This window comes from Impatiens glandulifera, chromosome 7 (genome assembly GCF_907164915.1).
Source record: "Impatiens glandulifera chromosome 7, dImpGla2.1, whole genome shotgun sequence".
In the NCBI taxonomy this organism is placed as follows: domain Eukaryota; kingdom Viridiplantae; phylum Streptophyta; class Magnoliopsida; order Ericales; family Balsaminaceae; genus Impatiens; species Impatiens glandulifera.
This window is the reverse complement of record NC_061868.1, coordinates 11445496-11471605: the sequence shown is the minus strand read 5'-3', so window position 1 is coordinate 11471605 and position 26110 is coordinate 11445496. Positions and strand designations below refer to the sequence as shown.

Here is a 26110-nt window from a genome sequence, read left to right as displayed (position 1 = left end):
TGAATACTCCATGTTATCAAATTCTCATACTTCTTATTTATTTTTTTAAAATAACTCATTTTAATTAATCACTTAATTTTAATATATTATTATAAATAAAGCATAAATTCGTTGAAAATATTTTTTAAATTAATTTTAATATTATTATTTTTAAGAAAATTCTCAATTTGTATAATATATATTTTGTTAATCTTTTTACACATAAATAATTTAAATAAAATTATTTTTAAATATATATTATATTTCATATATAATTATTAATTAAACTAATTTATTGAGTTAAGGTAGGTAAAATTCAATTTTTGTATGATTTTTGCCAACGCTTAATATGCGTTGACAATGATGTGTTACCGTATGTATATTTCGTTGTAGTGATAGCTTATTTCTTTTATCAACAACAAGCGACGGGAATACTTAGATTGTGGCTAAATTTGTCTCTATTGACTCTTATTTTACTAGTGTACTCGATAACCTAATATTAAGCATTATTATTATTATTATTATTATTATTATTATTATTATTATTATTATTATTATTATTATATATAGAGAGAAATAAGTCTATGAAATAAAATTTGTTATATTTAGAGATCTCTAAAGTTTTTTTTTATTTAGAGTTTAACTATATAAAATACAAATGTTTTTGTTAAATAAAATATGTATTTCAATTTATTTAAATTTTAACATTATAATATTCTCCATAATCATATTTAATGAAATTTTATATAATTAAATAAAATAGGGTACATATTATTCATATTCATACAAATAAGTTCTGAAATAAAATTTATTAGTTTTAAAGCTTCATAAGTGTATTTTTTTTAATTTAGAGCTTAACTCTTTGAAATATATATTTTTTCATCAAATTAAATATGTATTTTAAATTTATACATTAAATTCTTATATTACAATATTCTCCCATATTCATCCTAGAGTTATTTAATGACAATAATTCTATCAAATAAATCTTATTATTGTAGTGGTCCTAAGTTTATTCATTTATATATAGCTTAACTATATGAAAAAAATATTTCTTTCATCAAATTAAATATGTATTTTCATTTATTGTAATTAAATATAGACATTAAATTCTAAGATTATAATATTCTTCTTAATATTAAATTATAATATTATAATACTCTCCATAATGATATTTTATAAAATTAAATAAAAGATGATACATATTTTAGAGTTATTTAAGGACAATAATCCTATTAAATAAAATTTATTATCTATAGAGATCATTAATTAATTTATTATTTTATATAGAGCATACTCTATAAAATACAATTTTTTAATATATTAATTTATTATAATTAAATTCTAAGATTATAATATTCTCCATAATAATATTTAATGTAATTACAAATATATTCATATTTAGACAAATAATTTTATAAAGTTATTTAATTAATGACTATAAGTTTATCAAATAAAATTTGTTATTTTTTAGAGGTCAATAAATTCTCTAAGATTTTTATTTTAGTTAGAGTTTAAACTATTTAGAGCTGAGAAAGAAAAAAATATTTAGAGGAATCTATGTCTTGTTGGATGGATGTCGTGTAAAAAGAAATACGTCGTTGAAGGAAGACACGCTAATGCTCATCGGAAAATAAGCCAGGTTGGAGGTAATTGTTCTAACATTTGTACTTTTTATTTAATATTCATAATATTATGTTGAATTAGTAAATCAATTTTAATCTTAAATTAAGACGTTGAACAATCAACCAATTACATTAGAAGGTAAGAATTGGAGAATAATTTGGTTCTATAATCCTTTCTTAAGAATTCATCTATTTTTTTATGTCTCATATCAACCTAGATGGTTTAAGTTCACTTTCACCAACCAAGTAATTTGGCTGCTCAGGGTTAAACCCTCTTTTTTCCTCATTTATTTCTCTACTGCCCTATCAGATTTCGTTATCTTTAGATACACATTGAACTTCATCATCTTCTTAGCAAGACATTAATGGATTTCTGAACATTAAATTCTACTAAGATTTTAGCAAGCTGGTTAATGTCGCCCAAAAACCTCAGTTTCTCTCTCTACACCCTCTTCCATTTCCATCTCAAGACCTGTAGAAAGCAATAATTACTGGATTGAGTCTATACCAACAGTTTTAAATCTGAGTGTAAATTTGAAGCAGCCAGATTAGGATTTTATTTGAATACCGAAAACAAATATCACCGGTACAAAGTCAAGTTGTGATCAGACTTGTTACAAGTTTAGCAAAAGAAAGTTACAAACACATGAATTCAAATAAACATAAATGAATGGACCATATTATAAGAATTATTATCGATTACTTATCTTAATCCTTATAGTGGCAAGATCCTTGTTTAACTATTGAACCCATTAATTTGATGGTGTCTCCTTCCCCTCTATTGCTACATGTGATCTTGAAGGATGCATGATTTAATGAAAAATAAATCTTAAATTTCCAAAAAAAAAACATCAAAAAAACAATAATAGGAACAAGCTTTTTTTTTCAGCCAAAATCTACTTTACATGCCATGCCAAGGTTGCATATATTGTAAATTCAATAGTGAAACTTACTTGATACATGAAAATAATGATAAAAAATAGTGTAGCTAGAAATTAATTCAAAATAAAACATGAAGTTGTAAAATATAACTATAACAACCTTAACACATCAACAAAACTATTTTCCCCATAAAACTCTGGGAAAATGTAACAACAAAATAGCAACACATAGATGCAATAGAGAAATGTAAGATAAAGCTATAAAATTATGTCATCATATATGCAATAGCAAAATGTTCAACAACCAATGTTAATTTTAAATAAAAATGGAGTTTTGAAAAGACAATTCAAACAAAGTCACAACACATTACAAAAAGTAAACTTGAATAGTTCAAAAAATGGTGATAACTACACACATTTTCAGTCTCCATTGAAGTTGCTTAAGGAAACAACATTATCTGCATCAAGATTCAAATATGTTGCAGCTAGATCCACCTCTTGTTCTCCCTCCCCAGAAAATGATCCTCCAAATAAGTTGGTGTTCCCATTACTATAGTAAGGTGTATAACTCAAGGGAGCTTGCAGATCAGAGCTTGTAAACGAAGGAGGAACGAGATCCACAGATGAAAAAACATCTCCAAAGCTCGCCATAATAGTACATGGAATGGAAGAACTACGAACTTCATACGTTTGCGATTCTGCTTCTACTTGTGATTGCATCAACAATTGTTCCATCTATGTAATGAACAAAAAAATTGAATTTGTGACATGCACTAAAGAATCATTCAATACAAAGACAAGACAATAAATAACTACCTCTTCTTCTGGATTCTGATTTCTTATTACTTGATAGTCATTAGTTTCAGCTATATTCCCCTCGTATTGTCTCTTTTCACCAACCGATCCTCCAAATAAGTAGTTGTGTTTGTTAATAGTAAAATTAGGTGCATCATTTCCCATAAACGAATGAGTAATCGGATTCCAAGATGGAAAAATAGTAGCACTCTGCGATCCTTCCTTACCAACTTTTTCAAAGCTTCCCATTGTAGCATGTGGAAGGGAAGAATTGTGACCTTCATAAGGTCCTAGTTCAGAATGTTCTTGCGTTAAAAGTTGTTGAATCTGTGTGATGAACAAATATTCTAATTTGTGACATGCATTAAAGAATTTTTATATACAAAGAAAAGACAATTACTAATTACCTCATCTCCAATCATATGATTAGTTGGATTTCCCTCGTGTTCTCTTTCTCCAGCAATTGATCCACCAAATAAGAAGGGAGTTTGCATATCATAACTTGTAGATGAATGAGGAACAAAAGAAATTGATATAACAAATTAAATGATTAACAAATTAAAACAGACATTTATGTAATAATTTCATATATGTACCTAGGTGTCGAGCTAGCTTCAAATATGCGTGGGATCGATTTTCGTACCACTTCTTTTGATATTATCCCTTGACCTGCTCGCCAAAATTTAACATGATATGATATTAGTCCAAATATAATTTTAAAGAAATTATTTGACAATCTTACCTATCATTAATTTCTTTGGTCCACCTTGTCTAAATTTCTGTATAAATTAACCAATATATAGTCAATTGATCAAAATAACATATTCAAGTATACAACACATTGTATAGAAATGTTAGTAAAATCAATAAAATGGAACAAAATACATAATTTTGACCAAGAATTGCCTCTCATTTAAAATGGAATATGACTATAGATAGTCATGATAGCCACACCTAGAATAAATTCAAATAAAATCAGTTTACCTGTAAATGACTTTTAATCTGAGGGAGAGTAAGCCTTTCCTTCTTCATATAAGATAATATATTGTTTGGGGTAGCCTCTGCAAATTATAAGAAAATTTAATCATTTCAAATAAATTCTCTACACACTTCAAATATTTTCAACAATCAGAAAATTTGACTCAAAGAAATAAAACAAATAGATTTATGATCTAATTTTTTTTTTCATTACATTTATTTATAAAAAATAATCACACAATTAATATAGATGTTTATTCAATAAATAAAATTAAACTAATTTACACATATATAAAAATCTTTCATTTCCTTCTTCTCCCCTCCCTCTCACACTCATTTCTTTGACTCAATTTGAAAAGCATAGCAGATTGAGGAATGTTTGGAAATGAAATAATTCAACTCACAAAACAAAATATTTATAAACTTTTGGGAATCTAGGTTGATTTTTGAAAAATATTATCCCTTCTAATTCAAAACATTTTTACTATTGCAATAAAATTATTTCCAATTTCAAAAATTGCACAAATGATCTGATAACTTAATCACTTTCTTCAAATTAATTGGATTCGTGATATATATATATATATATATATATATGTGTGTGTGTGTAAATTTCAAATTAAACATGTTATACATAAGGAATAGAGATGAAAATAAAAACTAGGGTTTACAATTTTTTCTCACTATACATAAGAATTTGATATACACATACAAGAATGAATTCATTTGATGAAAATTGACATAAATTATTTTGATTTCTTTGCAGATCACATATCTATTGTGTACAAAATAGAAAGAAAGAACTGAATTAGATAGAGAACTTACTCTGCTGGCCACCAAGCAAGTTCACAACTTGGACAAACTTGGAATGGAGTGCAGCATCCCATCGGATCCTTTTCGGTTTTATAGACATCTTCTGTCTATGATCTGTAACAAGTTTCTTATTCATTAGTTTTTTTTGTTGCTTCTGATACAAAAGGACATTTTTAGGAATAGGAGCCTTTTGATATGGAGGAACATGATAAGGAATAGGAGGAGGATTCATGAAAACATCAAGAGGAGTACTATGATTTTCCATTAATCTCTCTCTCTCTCTATCTAAATCTCAATCTTTGTCTATTGATGGATGTATATTGAAATAAACCAGGTTAGCTAGGAAGTAAAATTTATTATGTTTGCAAAGGCTTGTCTTTTAATTTCTGTAGAAATTTATTTTATTTATTTTAAAGAAAGATACTTTTTTTAAAGTCAATTTCAACAAAAAGTTGTAAACAATTATTTTGATGAAACAGAAAAATAAAAGTAAAACATTATAATATGGCAAAAGTTAGAATGTATTATACAATATTTTATATAATAATTAATGAAGCTTAATAAACCAAGTAATAAATCATTATATATTATTCTTATTTTAAAAAAATTATAGTTCAATGAAGTAATTTTATGCATTTTAAAAAAAATATTATTATTTTTAAAATAATATCAATTGAAAATTTGTGTTATATTCAAATTAATGTTTCTAAAATATTTATCAGACACATTGAACATGTACATAGTTCATAAACCTTAATGAAACATTCTAATTAACTAAGTAATAATAGAAGACTATACTCAAAACAGTTTCAAGACTCGTCTCTCATGCAATACAAGCTCGTCAAAAGTTTGTAGATGAGATATGTGACAACTAGTACACTCTAGATTTTCAAAAGCAATGTGGTATTTGGTTGTTTTGTGTTTTCCTCATAGGTATGTCCCACTACAACCAAACATGTTTTCAGTGACCAATAACTACCCACAAATATTAAGCGTTGGTTAAACTCTTAAACAAAAAAAGGTTTTTGCCAACTTTTAATGTTTATGACAACCTTAAAAAATAATAATAATAAAAATAAAATAAAAAATCACGGGTCATAAACTCGGGCGGGTCACTTCTAAGATTAGGTTAAAGAGATAGGTTTTTATTAACTTTCATTTTCACTTCTCTCTCTAGATCCTTCAGTCTCTTCTACCACACTTTGAATCTCTTCTAAGCCTTCTAAGTCGCGACCTCTAATCTCCTCTAATTTCTTCTTTTGCCGCGACCTTCCCAAAACCTGCTAGATTCGAATCCATCATTTATCTACTCAATTGTAGACGAATCAATTACCAAGCAACGACTAGAGCATTCATTCTCCAGGTGTGCATTCGTTCTCAATCTACGTTGAAAAACTTTAGATTTGTTTCTACAATCAACAAGCTTCAAAAAGGTATCACTTCCAGATTTCTGTGTTTATTTTCCGTTTTCAAACGTCATCCCTTCTAAATCCACATCCGGATAAGAAAAGATGTTTCCAAATGAATTCGTTATCCTGAAATTTTCTATTATTATGTTTTTGTTGTGCTTAGAAAATTTCTATTATAAAGTTGCGCATTGTGTTTGTTTTCCTACTGTTAAGAACATTCACTTAGGTGCATTGTTAGAATCTTTAAACGATCATTTATCCTATTTAGATATACTTTTATTTATTTCAGTTTCTTAAATTGCAGGTTTTCACTCCATTAGCACCGCTAAGCCATCAGGTATGTTGGTTATTGTGGGTTATTTTCTTCTTGAAAGGGTATGTTATTAATATTTGGTTGGTAAAACTGGATTTGGTAGTTAAAGAAGCGAGAGATCATTGTGTGTTTGGCATGATTGCATTCTCTGCAGGTGAATATTTCTATAAAGTTGTGTAGTGAAAGATTCAGCAAATTAATTGGATCATATTAAAATATAAAGAACACTTGGCTGGATTCTTCCATCTGAGAATTTGTAGAGTTTATTTTTCACGTGTTTCACATTTTAGTACTTTCATCTTTGACAGGAATTTTATGGTTTTTCATTTCCTTAGGTGGGACATTGGGTTATTATTCTGTTTATGTAGTTATTATATGTTTTCTGGAGCTACTTAAGATTCATCTAACCTGTCCCTTTTAGATTGGGAATGTTTTTTACATTAATATTATTGACTTGAACTTCTTCATTGACATAAAAAATTATATCAAATAACAATGACATATTTGAAGAGGCTTGCGGTGCAGACTAAAGATGGACCATCAGATCCAAATGCTTTAGCGAAGTGGCACATACTTACTAAATTTCATGATAGAAATAAGACCAACGTGGTTGCTTGAAGAAACCATCAATTGGATGATTTTGGAATTTTCTAACTGTTTTCATCTTCGAAGGTAAGGGGAAACGTGCACAACTTTGGACATTATCTGATTGTGCAATAACTATGAACATCTTTTTACGAACACTAATTTCCACCTTATTGGTTGCTACAACCTATTGTCCAGTAATTCTCAATTAAATTCATTGTTGTTAGCATTTCTTGTTAGTTTGATCAATAACCATGTGAAGTGATTTTGGATTTAAACAGTAAGTTCACTCTCATGTCATTTAACAAGTACTTATCATCCATATTGAGGAGTATGCTCCAATAGTTTACTCCCATGGTTGGTCTTGTTTGCCAGAACTATAATGGGATATTTAGAAGACCCAGGAGAATGTACTTTAGTGATGCGGATCGTGGCAAAATGATGTCAATGGTCTATAACTAGCCAGCTGATCATGTTTGCAATTCTCATGAGTTAGGCTGATAGTTGATATTGTTCTAAACCATATGAGAGTTTAGATTTGTTGAATTTAACTTGTTACTTATCTTTATCCATGAAACTTTGGATTTACCTTGACTTCTTTATTAAGGTGCACTTGGAGTATGTAGATTAATTCACATCCTTCACTTCTTGGCTTGAATTTGCTTCTTCCATGTTAAATTCCACTAGCACATACCTATTGATTTGGCATTCCACTAGCACATACCTATTGATTTGGCATCTGAACACACTCCTCTAAATGTTTAGTGGATGTGAATAGAAATATTATTTAATTCTGGGATTGCAAGAACCTCGCCTTGATGGTGAGGACTATATTGTTGTTGTTGATGAATTTATGAAGGCTGTCTTTACTTGATGGCCTCATGTGATTGTGCAGGTAATTCTGGAAAGTGATACACATTGCTTCAATTATTTTTCCTCTTTCAAGAGTAATAGTTATGTTCTATATTCATATAGTTTGAAGATTTTCAAAGTAAGTGGGCATTCAAGTTTTTGCAACGTTATAGAAACAACTACAGAATATTTAATGATGATGTCCAGGTAATTTAAAATACTATACAAGTAATGATAATGGCCTACCCCTATTTCATTTCATACTAGACATTGGAAAATTTTGATAAATTGACTCTCATCTTTCACACACACAGAAACATTACACATTCACATTTTATAATTTTCCCGTTTGCTGCTTTATAAGGTTGACTTGTGTTGCTTTCAATCATTTCCTCTCTTTTCCATTCTATAACATACCCGTTGTGTTTGTTGTGTACAAATGCATAGTTAATGGTTGTTCCAGCATATATGATTCCTACATAATCAGTTTGCCAACTTGAGTGTAATTTTATTTGATATTTTAGGTTAAAAAGAAAAATATAGGCTACTAATTTATCCATAAGTATCATCGATTTGAATACCACCTACAACTGTAATACCTTCCCTTAATTTGATATTGGTTTATGATGAATATGCAATCTCTTCCAATTTAGTTTTTCCAAGGTCAAATATTGGTGTTAAGCTTGTCATGTTCTTATAGGCTTCAGATTAGTCTTCCTAAGTCTCATACAATTTGTTTTAGTGCTTATCAATTATCACATAAATGGTTCATTTGTTTCAACTTTTTTCCTTCAAAGTCATATTGGATGTTGAGAGGTTATTATCCTCATTAATTTTTGTGTTACAATAATATGAAAATGTTGTTTCAAGTATTAGAAGCTCTGAAGGACTCATCTTCCCCCAAACCAGCAATTTTTGCAATGTCAAATCCGACAAAAAATGGTATTCTCGGTACTGCAATACCTAAGTCGGCGTCATTCTCCATCTAACACATTAAACTTTCTTCCATTGACAACTGAATGCACCCCTAAAGAAGCTTTCTCTGTATTGGGTGAGAATGTCATGTATGTTAGTGGAAGCCTATTTAGAGATGTGGATTTTGGTATGACCCCAATCTATGTGCTGAAGGTTTCTCTTTTAGCCTGCCAAATTTTACCTATCCAACTTTTCCAAATAGAAAAAGTATGCTGCATTTTGAATAAATAATTTACTTAGTTTTTGTTCAAATAACCTATCCCCATTAACTATTTATATCTATAATTGAGCATTTTAAGTGTGTTTGCTTTGTAAGAATCAAAATTCTCTTAGAGGTTAGATCATTAATGATATGGTAAGGATGATTAAATTTTCTGTAGTCTTACTTAAATAGATGTGAATAATAACTTGATCTATGGAATTTGGCACACATTCTGCAGGTAATAGGCATATTGGCCATAGCAATTAGGGAAACAATATGTACATTTTTCCTGGGTTAGTTTCAAATATAAAATTTATTCTTCTCCTTAAGAAGTAGCTACAAAATTTACAGTTGAAACCATTGTCAGCATCTGTCTTGCAAGAGAGGTATGCATGCCACTTTGTTTTTTAATAGTTGTGTTGAAACCATTGTCAGCATCTGTGTTGCAAGAGAGGTACTCATTTGACTTGAAAATGAGAATTGTGTTAAAGTTGAGAAGCAAGTTGAGGGAATTATGGATGCATTAATAGAAACTGGGGCAATTATACCAGCACTCAAATTGCCTAAAGATCTCAAATTGTCAAAGAATCTTTTATGAAAGTGAGACAGAAAGTAGTAAAGTTATTTTCATCTCAAGGAACTATTTATTTGAAATTTAATGCATTTTATTTAAATAAATAGAACATTAGATGTAAGAGGTAATTAATTAATATTCTTTTTATTTAATTATTTAAGTTTTATTATTTATTTTGAAATGTTATTTTTATTTCATTATTTAATTTATAAAGAAAATTACATCATCTTACCAAATGTATAAATATAAATAAATAAAAAATTAAAAGAATTGTTAAAATAAAAGTATAAAATAAACTAGACTTTTGGCGACGTTTGAATTACTTTACCAACGCTTAAATAAGCGTTGTTAAATGCCCTTTCCTTTTGGCAACGCTTAAAATAGTCGTACCGACGCTTAAATAAGCGTTGTTAAAACGTGTGCCCACCCTGTTTTCGGCGATGCAAGACTAAGTGTCGGTAATATTTTTTGCGACACTTTTTAGGATTGGCAGAGATCTTTTTAAGCGTCGTCGTTTGTCTTTTTTGTTGTAGTGTCCATGCCTGGCCCTATAGAGGAAATTTGATGCTCACGGACAAATTCCTGTACATGGTGAAGTCAAGGCCAACATAAAAGAACCACAAGGAAGAAAACAACTATTCTGAAAATTTACGTTTCTTGTCATTCCTTATAATTAGGTCAAATGTATTTTTTTCTTTCTTTATTTTGTACAAACCATAAAGTACGAAATGTAAGGAGAGAATGAGGAGTGAATAGTTTTACCGTTTGTATGCTTTTAACTAACCCCAACACTTAAAACGCTTTTGCAAAACAAAGACAAAAGTAGGAAAGTAAATGTCTATTTAATGTTGATCACAATTCTAAATCATCGTCACTTTAAGGTGTTATAATTTTATCATTCATAGACATCATTCTTATTTTCACATTTTATAAAATATAGAAATACTTCAATTCAACCTTTTACATTTTCTCGATGGATGAGTAGCAAAATACTCCAATCCACTAATCTTTTTTTCTGGAGCATGCCTAATGAAATACTCCAATCCACCATTCTCATGTTCCCGGTTGATAAGTAGTGAAATACTCCAATTAATCGTTCTCATTTTCTTAGTTGATGAGTACTGTTCTTATTTTCTCGATGGATGAGTAACGAAGTACTCTAATCCACCGTTCTTATTTTCTTAGTTGATGGGTAGTGAAATACTTCAATCAATCGTTCTATTTTTCTTAGAATTTGTGTAGTCTAAAGACAATCGACATATACTTCATATTTTTCATTTTATTTTATTTCACATAATGTTCTTTTTTTTAAGTTAGTCCGAAGACAATCGACTTATACTTTAAATGTTTTTATTTTTTTTAAAAGACCCTAAGTGTTGACTTAAGGATATCATTTTATTTAACAACATATTTTTTCAACAAAATAGCCCTAATCCATGACTTAGGTTTTTTATCGCACCATTTTTTATTTGGTAAAAATGCCCATAGTGTTGACGTCGGGGTATGTTTTGAAAATTGCGTAGTTTGAAGACAATTGATTTATACTTCTTTTTTTTTTTATTTCGAAAAATATCCTTAGTAATGATATAGAGGTCTTGTTTTATTTTTAAAATGGCGATGCAATTTTTCAATAAAATACCTTTAGTGTTTCGCTTTGTTTTTTTTTGAAGTTTCGTAGTCCAAAACAAATTGACTTATACTTCATTTTCTCTTATTTCGAAAATGCCCCTAGTGTTTTTTTTTTGGAAAAACAATTTAACATCATTTCATTAAGAAACCCAAAAAGTGGGAGGGTCAATAATCAAAACTCGATAAACCCAAATTTTCATTGTAAGATGACAAACAAACAACTCAAAAGTTTCTAAATAGTAACCGTCAAACATAATTACAAACACAGATTATAATAAACAAAGACTACAATTTATCTATCCTAACTTGTGTTGTCTCCATGTCTGCCTTTTTGACCATATTTCCTTCTTCCACGTCCCCTTTCCCTCTCGTTCTTTATGAAGGGAGATTGAATTGAAGCAGATGATGATCATTGTGTAATCTTCATCTATATGAACCTATACTAATATGATAAAAGGTATCTTCATCAGGATTTTAGGACTTTTGTCACTAGTTTTCTCTACTTCAGTTTTATGTGTTTGAGGATCAACAACCATAGTTTCTTCTACGCTATTCTCCTCTGCTATATATTTTCATTTATTTTCTACATCTTCCTCTTCCTTGCCTTTAGGTTTATATTCTTTAACATCCCCTATTTCGTCAATTTCTTTGCATTATTCAATATCTGATTCTACATTGCTTTCTTCCTTTACAACATTGCTTTCTTCCTTCCTTATTCTTTTTTGATTTTTTCCTTGCTTATTGCCTTTAACTTCCCCAATGTTCTCTTTGATCTTTGATTCTTCCGTTTAATTTTTATTTTTCTTTGACTTTCAGGATTTTTCGCTCTTCCTCAATTTCTTTTACACCTATAGTGCTAGAATGTTAGAAAGTATTGCAGAAAGCACACATGTGTGACCTCCATTCATATGTGATTTCCATAACTATAGATTTCATATCAACTACTATCATCTTCTTTGGTAGCGTACTTCGAGGATGCATTTCAATTTTTATTCTAACAAAAGCAAATTACTCTCCTTCTTCTGTAATTATGTCTATGTATAATGGTTTTCCAACAAACTTTCAAATTGACTTAGAGCTTCTGTATTGTACATGTGTGATGGGATGTTCCAAAGCTTAAGCCATATCTAAGCTATTTCCTTTGGTTTGCTTCATAGATTTAACTTTTTAGACCACCTCTCCAGCTTAATATAGTATGATAAAATATAAGTTTGCCCATGTTTTAGAATATCATCCAAGTTTGATCTCTCTTGAACTACAAAAAATAGAGATCATGTATATTCGCTGAAACTTTCTATAGTCCATTCTACTCCCATTATTTCATTAAGGCTTCCTTCATGGTTGGGAAGAATACATTGTTCTTTCCTATGTAATTCCAACCAATACATTTTTCTATTCCTTAACACATTTTTCCTCTACTTTAGATGACAGTTTAAATTTAAAAGGAGAATTGAGTACGTCAACTTTTGGTTTAACATCGCCTAAGTAGATTTTTTTTCTTTATATGCATGATCATTCGCTTTCTTTCCTGCATTATTGTCTAGATTTCATTTATACTCTATTTGAAATTATTCTTATTAGTATATGTTTTGATTTAGAGGACTTCATCAGCTTGCTCATTGCTTTAACTGACCAGTTTACTATCTTTTCATACTCTTCATTCTTTAGTAAATTTCAGTCACTATTAAAATAGTGTATATTTAACTCATTAAAATATTTTTTTTCAATACATTTATTTATAAAAAATAATCACACAATTAATATAGATGTTTATTCAATAAATAAAATTAAACTAATTTACGCATATATAAAAATCTTTAATTTCCTTCTTCTCCCCTCCCTCTCACACTCATTTCTTTAACTCCATTTGAAAAGCATAGCAGATTGATGAATGTTTGGAAATGAAATAATTCAACTCACAAAACAAAATATTTATAAACTTTTGGGAATCTAGGTTGATTTTTGAAAAATATTATCCCTTCTAATTCAAAACATTTTTACTTTTGGAATAAAATTATTTCCAATTTCAAAAATTGCACAAATGATCTGATAAATTAATCACTTTCTTCAAATTGGATTCATGAAATATATATATATATATATATATGTGTGTGTGTAAATTTCAAATTAAACATGTTATACATAAGGAATAGATGTGAAAATAGAAAAACTAGGGTTTTCAATTTTTTCTCACTATACATAAGAATTGATGTACACATACAAGAATGAATTCATTTGATGAAAATTGACATAAATTATTTTGATTTCTTTGCAGATCACATATCTATTGTGTACAAAATAGAAAGAAAGAACTGAAATATATAGAGAACTTACTCTGCTGGCCACCAAGCAAGTTCAGAACTTGGACAAACTTGGAATGGAGTACAGCATCCCATCGGATCCTTTTCAGTTTTGTAGACATCTTCTGTCTATGATCTGTAACAAGTTTCTTATTAATTAGCTTTTTTTGTTGCTTCTGATACAAAAGGACATTTTTAGGAATAGGAGCCTTTTGATATGGAGGAACATGATAAAGAATAGGAGGAGGATTCATGAAAACATCAAGAGGAGTACTATGATTTTCCATTAATCTTTCTCTCTATCTCAATCTCAATCTTTGTCTATTGATGGATGTATATTGAAATAAACCTGGTTAGCTAGGAAGTAAAATTTATTATGTTTGCAAAGACTTGTCTTTTAATTTCTGTAGAAATTTATTTTATTTATTTTAAAGAAAGATACTTTTTTTAAAGTCAATTTCAACAAAAAGTTGTGAACAATTATTTTGATGAAACAGAAAAATAAAAGTAAAACATTATAATATGGAAAAAGTTAGAATGTATTATACAATATTTTATATAATAATTAATGAAGCTTAATAAACCAAGTAATAAATCATTATATATTATTCTTATTTTTAAAAAATTATAGTTCAATTAAATAATTTTATGCATTTTAAAATAATATTATTGTTCTTAAAATAATATCAATTGAAAATTTGTGTTATATTCAAATTAATGTTTCTAAAATATTTATCAGACACATTGAACATGTACATAGTTCATAAACCTTAATGAAACATTCTAATAAACTAAGTAATAATAGAAGACTATAGTCAAAACAGTTTGAAAACTAAGAAATTGAGATTTATGAAACTATATATATAGGGGACACAGTAATACAACCAAAAAAAATAAAAATAAAGAAACATACATTTTAAAAATCTCTAAAGGTGTGCACTGGTAAAAAAAAAAAATAGGGGGACACAGTAATACAACCAAAAAAATAAAAATAAAGAGTGAACTATTTTATTTTTAGAAACGTCAAATATTTTAAAATTATAAAATAATTTCGAGTCAATATGCTTGTACGTATGCAAACTTTTATTGATTTTCAAAAATCAGTTGACGACTTTGTTTAACAATAAATAATCTTTTAAATTAAATATGTTTAATTAATTTAAACTAAACTTAAAAATGAAATTGTGATTTGATTATCATAAATCCTCAAATTATTTAAAATTTAACCCCAAAACTAATTATTTTTTAATTAATTTCAAAAAATGTAATGAAGAATGAAATATTAAAAAAACAATGTTTTATTCAATTAAATATTTAAAATATAGTTATCACGGAAACAAATACAAAGGTTTTTTTTCTGGGGGTTACAATCTTATATAAAAATTATGTTTTATTCAATTAAATATTTATAATATAGTTATCTTATTCATTTTTTGAAAAATATAACAAAATAAATTTTGTGAAAGAATTGTGTGACAATTTTCTTGATTAGAAATTCATTGATTTAAAATATATAAATGTGTGTGATTTAAAAAGTTACCAACACGAATGTAGGACAAATATATTATTTATAATAACACAAAAATTATTGTGTATATTATGAATAATAAAAAGATAATATATTATTAGAGAAATATGTTCTCTATAAAAGATAAAGTTGCACAAATTTAAAAAAAGAAATAAAATAACAAGAAAATGTCTTGTTTATATTTGTTGAGTTGGTGCTCAAATTGATATTTCAAATTTGAAGATTTTGAAATCAAGACGCATGTCATTTCTTTGACATTGCTTTCATAAAAAAATTAAAGAACTAATGTCTTCAAAAAGATTTTATGAAATAGGTTAAAACAAAGTTTATAAAGTTTTTGTATGACTTATAAAATGTTTTATAATAATGATATAAAAATTTGATCATATTTTGATTAAAACTAAATATGACAATTATATATATAATGAAGACAATGAAAATTATTTCATTACGTGTTTTTTGTACGATATTTTTATCGTTAAAAATTACGATAAAAATGATTAAATTTACTAAGTCTGTGAATTGCACTACATGAAATATCATGTTATTATTAAATGATATTGTGATATGAAAAACTTTACGTCTATAAGTAAATATGTTTACACTTGAAAGTGATATGGGTAAAAATCTTTTAACGAAATAAATTGATAGATTAACACTAGTAAAAATAGGTCTTTTACCGAATATATAATCTCTCGGTAAAAGTCCTATATCTGTTGGTAATACTCATTTACCAACAAGTTGTCAAACTGTCAGCATCTGTCGGCATTGCTCTTATCGATAAGGTGCAGAGTCATAAATCGAAGATTGATGGTGGGAAACTCATTTCAAATTTGTAAAGTGTCGTTATAATATCCAAGTACAATTGTTCGAGGTCCATTGCAATCAAATCTTTGGAGCACAAAAATGAAAAAACCAGGACACATTTACTATAGCATCATACACATGATCTAGAAGTAATACACGGGTTGCTAAAGGAATAAGATATTCCAATAAAATATGACAATCATGACTCTTTAATCATGTAATCTTTTTCTCTTCAAAATTCACACAGCCTCCAATATTTGAGCAAAAACCATTAGGCAACTTTAGATCCTTCAAGAAATTACAAACATATTTTTTATGATCAGATGACAAAGTGAAAGGCACTTTTGGATAATGAACCACTCTTCCATCATTTACACGATGTAACCGGTGTTTTATGCCTAAGAGTTGTAAATCTTTACGTGCTCTAGATCATCCTTAATCTTCTCTTTCATATCCATCATTGTTCCTAACAAGCTATCACAAATATTTTTCTTAATATGAAATCACATCCAAATTATGTCTCAATAAAAGTGATCTCCAATAAGGAAAATGGAAGAAAATGCTATGTTTGTTCCAATTGTATCCCCGTGTTTTATGATATATCTTAGTTTTCTTGCTCAGATCCGTAGTAAGAAATATGCCTTCTAGGTCTCGTACATACTTGTAAATTTCTTGCCCTGTTAACATTTTCGAGGCCTCTCTATAAATGGTTTTTCCATCAAATGACTCTTTATCCCTCCTGAATTTGTGGTTTGGTGGAAGGAAACGTATGTGACCCATGTAACATTGTATTTACCCATTAATCAATCGAAAAGATATAGTGTCACAGTTAAAAAGAGGACAAGCAAGTTCCCCTTTTGTACTCCACCTGGACAAGTTCGCATACGCTGGGAAGTCGTTAATGGTCTAAAACAATGATGCTCGCATGTTAAAGGATTGTGATGTGTGTGCATCAAATGTTCTCACCCCAATATTCCACAGTTCAGACAACTCTTTGATTAATGGCTATAGAAATATGTCAATTGCATCTCCCGGACTCTTTAAACCTGGAATTAACATAGATAAAATGAAATTGCTTGAATCCATGCACATAGTGGGTGACACGTTATAAGGAATTAGAATAACCGGCCAAATACTGTGTGATTTTTTCCCATTTGTAAAATGTTGGAACCCATCTCTTGATAAACCAAGTCTTACTCTACGGGGTCCAACGCGAAATCCTCATACCTCTCATAAAAAGTTTTCCAAGTGTATGAATCAGCCGGATGTCTCAACATATCACCTTGAACTCTTACTTCCTTGTGCCAAGCGGTCTTAGAGCACATGTATAGCCTCTCCAATCTTGGTATTAGAGGAAAATATCTTAACACTTTAGTGGGCATAAATTTTCCATTTTGCTTCTTCCGAACTACCCCGCTAGTTTTGTCGACTTTCCATCTAGAAATGCCACAAATTCTGCAAGACTCCAAATTTTTGTCGTTCTTCCAAAATAACATGTAATTGCTCTCAAATGCATCTATCTTCTCATACTTAAGCCCGATATCTTTAATTGAACTTCTTACATTCGTAGTATGAGTTTGGCAATTCAGCGTTCTTCGGTAATATCTCCTCTTTAAGTAGACGTAACAACATATCAAACGAAGCTTTTGTCCATTGACCGACATTCTTTATGTGGAGGAGTTTCAATAGTGCCGATGATTTTGTTATTCGTGCACCTTCATATAAAGGCCGTTTAGAATCATCAAGCAATTTATTGAATCTTTGTGCATCCTCTAATGGTTCATCATTGTTCGGGCCATCATTAACGTTGGAGAACATATCATATATAAAATCTTGCATATATTGTTCTTCATTGACCGTATTATTCAAATTTGGGGGAGTACATCTGACTTCTCGCACAACATCATTCGAGTCATCATCATGATTACCAACGTTATCATCATCGTCATTATTATAAACCATGTTAATAGTACTCCTCTTTTCTCCATGACAATACGAGAATTCATAATTCAGATTTATTCCATAAACAATGAGGTGAGTCTTCACATCGACTATATCCATGAAAGTCGTGTTCAATCATTTCACACAAGGACATTTCATATTTTGTCGTCCCATGCTACTTACTACAAAATCTAGAAAGGGGTCAACTTCTTTCTCATATTTTGGATGATCTCTACGTAAGCTCATCCAAGTTTTGTTGGGTACTTCCATTAGATGAGTTTTTTTAACCTAAATTATTATCAATCAATTACAGGTTAGATCTTCTTTGTATCAGGCCTAAAGTTGTAATTCAAATCAATTATATATACTTATAAACTATATATATCAATCACAAGTATCTACAATAACTTTAATGTCATATACCTTTAATTCACTAAATTTCATACTAAATTCACCAAGTTTTAGCCAATTGAACTAATATCATACTAATTTCGCCAAATTTCACAATAACTTCATACTAATTTCACCAAATTTCACAATAACTTCATACCAATTTCACCAAATTTTAGCCAATTGAACTTATAATCCTAATTACAATATCAAAATACATACTAGTTTATACTAATTTCATGTTCAATATCACAATGAAAACTAGTCAACAAGGATTTCAAACTAATTTCACCTAATTTCAGCCAAATATCACAATAACTTCATACTAATTTCATCAAATTTTAGCCAATTGAACTAATAATCATAATTACAATGACACATAAACTTTCAAAATCAAATCTATTCATAATTTGAATACCAATCATTAAATAGATAACCCTAAATCAACAAACATCTAACCTTAAATCAACAAACAACTAACCCCCAAATTTCATCTTAAATCAACAATGAACAAATAGTTAATTTAATATATATATATATATATATATATATATATATCAATCCTAAATATATCAATAGAAATCCAAAAAGTGAAGAGAAATGGATTTAATTTAATCACAACCCCTATATTTAGAATGATGCTCACAATTGATATGTTTGGAAAATTAAACAAGATTCATGTACTTAGAAACCAAAAAACAATTGAAAAGGGTGAAGAAATTAGGGAAAAGTGACCAAAACCGAAAGATATACACTAAATCTTTTGGTACTAGGGGTTATCTTTCGACTTTGGCCTAAAATAACAAAAAAAAACTTCTCGGAAGTGGACAAAACTCATATCTTTAATGTTTATTAAAAGGGACCAAAACCGAAAGATATAGTCCAAATCTTTCGGCATCTTCCCTCTAGAAAAATCTAAACACATAGAAAAACATTCATCCTTTTTAAAAGGGGTGAAAGTCGAAAGATATAGTCTAAATCTTTCGGTATATCTCCTAGAGAAAATCCAACACATAGAATTTTTTTGATTTTTTTGGAAAGGTTCAAAATCGGAAGATATAGTCTATATCTTTTGATAAATCCCCCAAAAGAAAACCCCTCACTTAGAACTTTTTTGATTTTTTTTTTGACGGAGTCAAAGCCGAACGATATAATCTATATCTTTCGGTATTCACCCTTCAAAAAAAGACTGATTTTGGAAGGATTCAAAGCTGAAAGATATATGATGTATTTTTCAGTATTGTCTTTAAATACAGAAAGATATGTATAGCGTTTCAGGATCCTTTTCTTATATGCGACAGATTTCTTCCTTTCGGCATATATACCGATAGATATATAAATCTTTCGGGAAAATCTTTCGGTAAAACCCTTTTTTTACTAGTGTAAATGATAATATATATTCATAAATGTTTGGCATGTATCAAATATATATATATATATATTATGAAATATGTAATCGTTTACACGAAGACATAATAGTTTAAAGACATTTTGTCTACAAGTTAGTCAAGTAAATAATAATTTCACAAAAGAATGTTAAAATGATAAGTATGTATGAATGATCATTCTTATTAGAAGATATTTCAAGATTTTCTAAAATAAAATCTTTAATTATGGTGATAGTAATATGACATTGTACATGGTCAAGTCAATAAAAGGTCTAGACAAACTCATCTTAGACATAATTTAATTGGACTATACTCTCTAATATAGTCATTGCATTTGACTATATTAGTAAAAGATAACATTGTGGATTCACAAACCAAATTATTGAATAGAGAGTTAGTTTAAAATTCTTTTAAGACATGAGTCTATGAAGGAAAACCCATCTTATGCAGACTAAAGATCCTATAACTAGTTTTAATGGGACAACATTATTGTATAGACTTGGAAGATTATTGTTGATGATTAATCATATAACGAAACAATATATATATTTTGATGAGGATAAACATATCACTTTTAATTATTCTTTCTGAGCAAATAGATCACCTATGTGAGAGAGAAGTGGGGTCACTTCAAAGGATTATATGAAACAATTTTAGACCCTCTCACAGAACTTGGCACGTGTTTCATGGCCAAAACGAACACAACCATGAGAGCTTGACATGTATCAGGAAGAACTCTATGTGAAAGTGTGTAATCATTTACACAAAAATGCATAATAGTTTAAGTACATATAGTCTACTAATCAGCTAGTAAAGTTATATATTTTTGAAAGGAAATGTTCAAAGTGTTACACCTACCTATCCTATATAAGATTCAGATGTTACACTTTTCATCAGGTTAATCTTTCAATTTCTATTAATGTGAGGATAGTTAGAATTGTAAACTAATTCATAAATTCTATTAATGAAGGAAATGAGAATTTGGGTAGATAAAATCAAATGAAATTTATAAGAAATTCAAACATAAATTAAAGTAAAATTTGTTCAAAATAATTAAATTATTATAATTAATTTGTTAATTGTTTAATTAACATTTAATGGTTTGAGTAGAAATTAAAAATTTTAAATTATTCATTGTTGTTAATTTTTATTGTAATCTTCATTAGATTATTGTTATCAATTTATTAGCAATTATAAAAATCATAATGTGTCTTTCTTAATGAAGAATAAATGCAAAAAGCGATGAATAGACCATCAATGTCAGTCATTGGATTAATGGTTAATGATTGGTTTTATTATTTTGACGGTATATTATTTCAACAATATAAATAGTCCTTCTATCTAATTCCCACATCATATAAAAAAACACATTATCTTATTATTTCTCACTTTAGAAATCTAAAAATTATTTTCTTATCTTTATGAGTGTTTTTCTAGTTATTGAGTCAACTATCTTTTTTTGAACCCGGTGATTGAATTCAGGTATCTTTGTCATATGTTCAATGTGTATTAATTCCAGTACAAAATCATTACTAGATTCGGTGAATCCTAGTAGACAACTATTTGCGATAAGCTCTAGCACATGGGAGACGATGAAACTATTTTAAAAGAAATGTGTAAAACATGTCTCGAATCAACATTGTATTTTTGTGATTTCGTTCTTTGTACATTATATTTAATTAATTTCTTTGTAACATCGTTTTACATATATTTTTTATAATTTTTAAGACAATAATACTTACCGATATCTTATTTAAAAAATAATTTCTCTAAAACATCAATCAAATCCGTGTTGGGTCGAGAAGATAGACATCTACATTTTGGGACGAAGAGTTCAAGAATGAGATTTACTTATGATATCCTTAATTTAATAATTGTGTGTTATACTTAAAAATTCGAACAAATATTGATTTTCACTTCTAGGACATACCTCTTGGCATGTGTCACACACTGCGAGTGTCCCGTTGACGACAATGAGTAAAATATTAAATATAGGGTACAACACCATATTATTAATATATGATTGATATGGCTAATTATTAAAAATAGACTATTCAACGCACATTTAAATAAACATAATCCACTAACATTAAAAACATACAATGGGGAAGTAGCGGAAGAGGAGGAAAGAAAGTCAAATGGACCACTCTCTACAAACCGAAGGACGAGGGAGGCATCGACTTGAATAACTGTATCGAATGGAACAAAACTCTCACCTTCAAGCATCTTTGGGATTTGGGGCGCAATCAGGAGTCACTATGGATCAAATGGGTGCATACGAGGTTTATGAAATACGAAACCAACATCTGGACTTGCAAAATTCATGAAAGTATGAGCTGGTCACTGAAAAAATTCTTAAACTAAGAAGCGATATTGTATATTTTTATGACATCAAGCTAGGGGATGGGAAAGAAACTCTATTCTGGCACAACTCCTGGTTTGAAAACCAGCCTATCATCCACAAGGAGGAGTTTCAAAATACCCGTATCAGAAGGGACTGCTCAGAAGCAAAAATCAGAGACATTAAAGACGGGAATTGAGACTCACTCCTAAAAAATTCTTGAAGGACAGAGGATACTTGATCATATAAGTAACATACAACTACACGACAGACCGAATATTCATGAATGGAATGTTGAGGACAATGGAAAGCTGGTATCGAAGAAAATCTATGGGAGGTAACCCGGGAAAAAGTGTAGAAAGTAGAATGGGCTCCTCTTGTATGGTCAAAGAAAATTATCCCTCGATACCAGTTCATCCTATGGCTCGCCTTCTAGGAATGACTCAACACTCGTGATCGTATCATCAAGTATATGAGCATCCCGCACGCGAGCTGTCTTCTATGCAGAGGAAATGAAGAAACTATAGATCACCTATTCGGGAGTTGAATTATTACTTTGGAGCTTTGGGATAAATTCTATAAAAGTCTAGAGTTGATCAGTTTCCTGAGCGAATAGAAAGAAATCAAAGAAACGACATTACTAAAAGCCAAGGGAAATAGATTTGCAACAAGCGTATTCAAGTGCGTCTTTGGAGTAGTGGTGTATAACATTTAGCAAAAACGGAATGCAAGAGTATATGGCAAAACCCGCAGGAGCGTTAAAGAGTTATGGAAAGATATTATATCGGATTGCAGTGCCCTAGCGGGAACGTGGAGAAGAATTTCAAGCACGGAGTAGAACTGGAATATCTGTAGGAACTGGAATTTACCATTTTTTAAACTCACTTGAATTGAAATAATTGTAATTAGATAATTCATTTTCGTTTTTAGCTTTTTATCTTTTATTCAGAATGTTACGACTTCTAAATCATTCTAGGACTGTCTAGAATAATCTCTTAAACTCGTGGTTTTTTTCACGTTTTTGGGAATTTTTAATGAAATGACGCTAAGTCGTTTTAAAAAAAACATACAACGTTGAAGATTCATCATTGTATTTTCATAAAATAATTTTATTGAATTTTTAATATAAAATATTAAATAATTTAGTTTGGTAGAGAAATGTATATATAGTATAACTGTAGGTTACAAGATCAAGATCTAAATATATTTTTTAACTAATTGTTACATGTTTTAAGGACGGATGAACTCACAAACTAACAACCCGACTCATTTAGTCTCACAAAACAAGTCTATATTGTGGTACGATTACCACTAATAAAAAACAGTGCAATAGCGACAAGAATAACTGTCGCATTTCTCAATATACTGTCGCTAAAGGCATATAGCCACATTAAAAGCACCTGTCGCCAATTGACGCTATTTGTCGCCACTTGACGTTATTGGTTCTGTAGTTAAAATATGACATTGCTATTGGGTGGCGTATTAATAAATTACTGTGGCTGGAGGTACCTACATTAATTAAAAAGCATTACTAATAATTTTATATATTTTACTAAATTTAACATGAATAAAAAGTTTCAAACATCTAAAAATAATTTTTTTTATAAGTGAAATTAGATGATTCATATTTACAAAAACAAACCTACATAATATTACTATTAAATACACATTATTTCTCATACTTATAAAGTTAAAATAAACAAACATAAAATATAAATTTAAACCCTTAGAATATGTTTCTCTCATTTGTTTTTAAAAAATCTCAGCCTATAGTCTTCAAATTAGTTGGCTAGTCAAACACCTGCCAAAGATCAAGACGATACTGTTAGGATCGGGGACGCCCTTGGAGGACCGGGGTGTTTCCGGTTTTAAGAAGGGTGGTCGCTTACACAACACAACACACAATTTGGTGATAGTCCGGTTAGAGACTAAAACCGTTCTTAACACTACACAGATTGTCAGACTCTTGAACCGAGTTCAAGTGCGGAAATGTCCGTTTCAATTTGAAGCAACAAATACGATTCAGTTTGGAGAGTATTTAGGAGGAATCGGTTAGAGAGGATGGATAGACCGGTTTGGTTAAGAAAGAGGATTATGTTCCGGTTTCGTTTGAAGTGAGTGATAGTTCAGTTTTAGAGTGAGTAAGCCGGAAAATAAAGAAATGATACAACACAGGATTTTTTATGGATGTTCGGAGCAAACCCTCCTACGTCACCCCTTCTTCTCAGATTATGAGAAGGATATCCACTAACTTGAATGTTACAACACTCACACAATGCCGAACGAGCCTTAATCGCTACTCGTTGGTTACACCACTCACTATGATGTAATACAATAACTTCATATCTTTTGAATAATTTGCCCGTTGCAACTCAGCTGGTCTTGAACTTGAACCGTTCCGGATTTCTGCACAAGGATTTCATCTCTAACCTGAGAGTATTTATTAGCCGGAGCTAAGGGCAATTAATGACCGGAGCGACTGCATTTAATCAACCGGAGCATTTATGACCGAGCGGCTGCATTTAATCAACCGGAGCATTTAATAAACCGAAAATCATTTAGGACCGAGCGACTGCATTAAGTGTCGGTTGACCAGAGCCTTCTTTATTAAATGCCTGTTTGACCGATCTTCTAACTGAACTCCAGTTGACCAACCGGCTGACTGAACTTCTTGGCCGAACCGGTTGACCGAGCTTTTACTTCAAACCGAAGTCAAACAACCGAACGATATATATATTTCCAACCGAACGGATTTTGCTCAATTTCCCACTATGCTACAGTAGCTTCTTGTTATATTTATACCAATTAATATACTTGATATGACTTAGCGGTTTAACATATTTATTTGAACTTAATTTATCTATTCATTAAACCTTTCATAAGTTCTAACAATTATTTTCTAACAATTTCTCCCTTTTTGATTATTTAGAATAAATATTCAAAAATTGTAATGTGTGGCCGGTTTAAAATTAATCTACTTAATTTTTCTATCAATTTATCCCTTTTTGATTATTTAGAATAAATATTCAAAAATTGTAATGTGTGGCCGGTTTAAAATTAACTTACTTAATTTTTCTAACAATTTCTCCCTTTTTGATTATTTAGAATAAATATTCAAAACTTGTAATTATTGGCCGGTTTTTAAAAAACTTATATTTGTTTGGCCGGTTTTTTGGAAAAATGGTTTGGTTTAAGGAGAACTTTATTTTTCTAACAATTTTTTCTTCAAATTTTGTAATCTAACAATCCTAAAATATTTCTAAGGGAAGAAAACTTAGACTCGAGAAGTGGTTTTGTGAGAATGTTAGCCACTTCATGCTAGTTCCCTTACAATGATGTGTTCGTCAGCAGCCGGCTGTCCGGATGCCATGCTGTCTCTTCCAAACTTCTGTCTTAATTTACCTGCATTCATATACAATAGAAAATCTGGTCCCCATTTTTCTTTGGGTCCGTGGCTTATTAGTCCCTTGGGAATCCAGACTTTAATAAGTCGGATAACTTTCCCGGTTATGGTTCTAATTATTTTTCCGGTGCTTGGCTTGACATCTTTCTGTTGTCCTAAGAGTGCCTTATTTTGTGGTGACTTTTGATTAATTCTATGTGGTCGTAGATCAGTTTGTTTACCTGTTGGCCGATTGGCTTTCCTTCTCTTAGGATGAAGCCATTTTTCCGAGTCAATTGGACTTACATATTTTATTTCTTTTTCCGGTTTTAGATCACGTTCTACCTCATTGTCGATTGAAGAGCTCTTGACAAATCTTATAAAGGGAAGATTGTCTTTTGTGAGTTTTATCCCGTTGGAATG

At 29.6% G+C, this 26110-nt stretch overlaps 1 long non-coding RNA gene across 1 annotated transcript in view; it reads right to left on the bottom strand.

Moving 5' to 3' along the window:
* Window positions 1–26110, bottom strand: part of LOC124910821 — a 38044-nt gene that overhangs the window by 1134 nt on the left and 10800 nt on the right. The window lies entirely within an intron of this gene.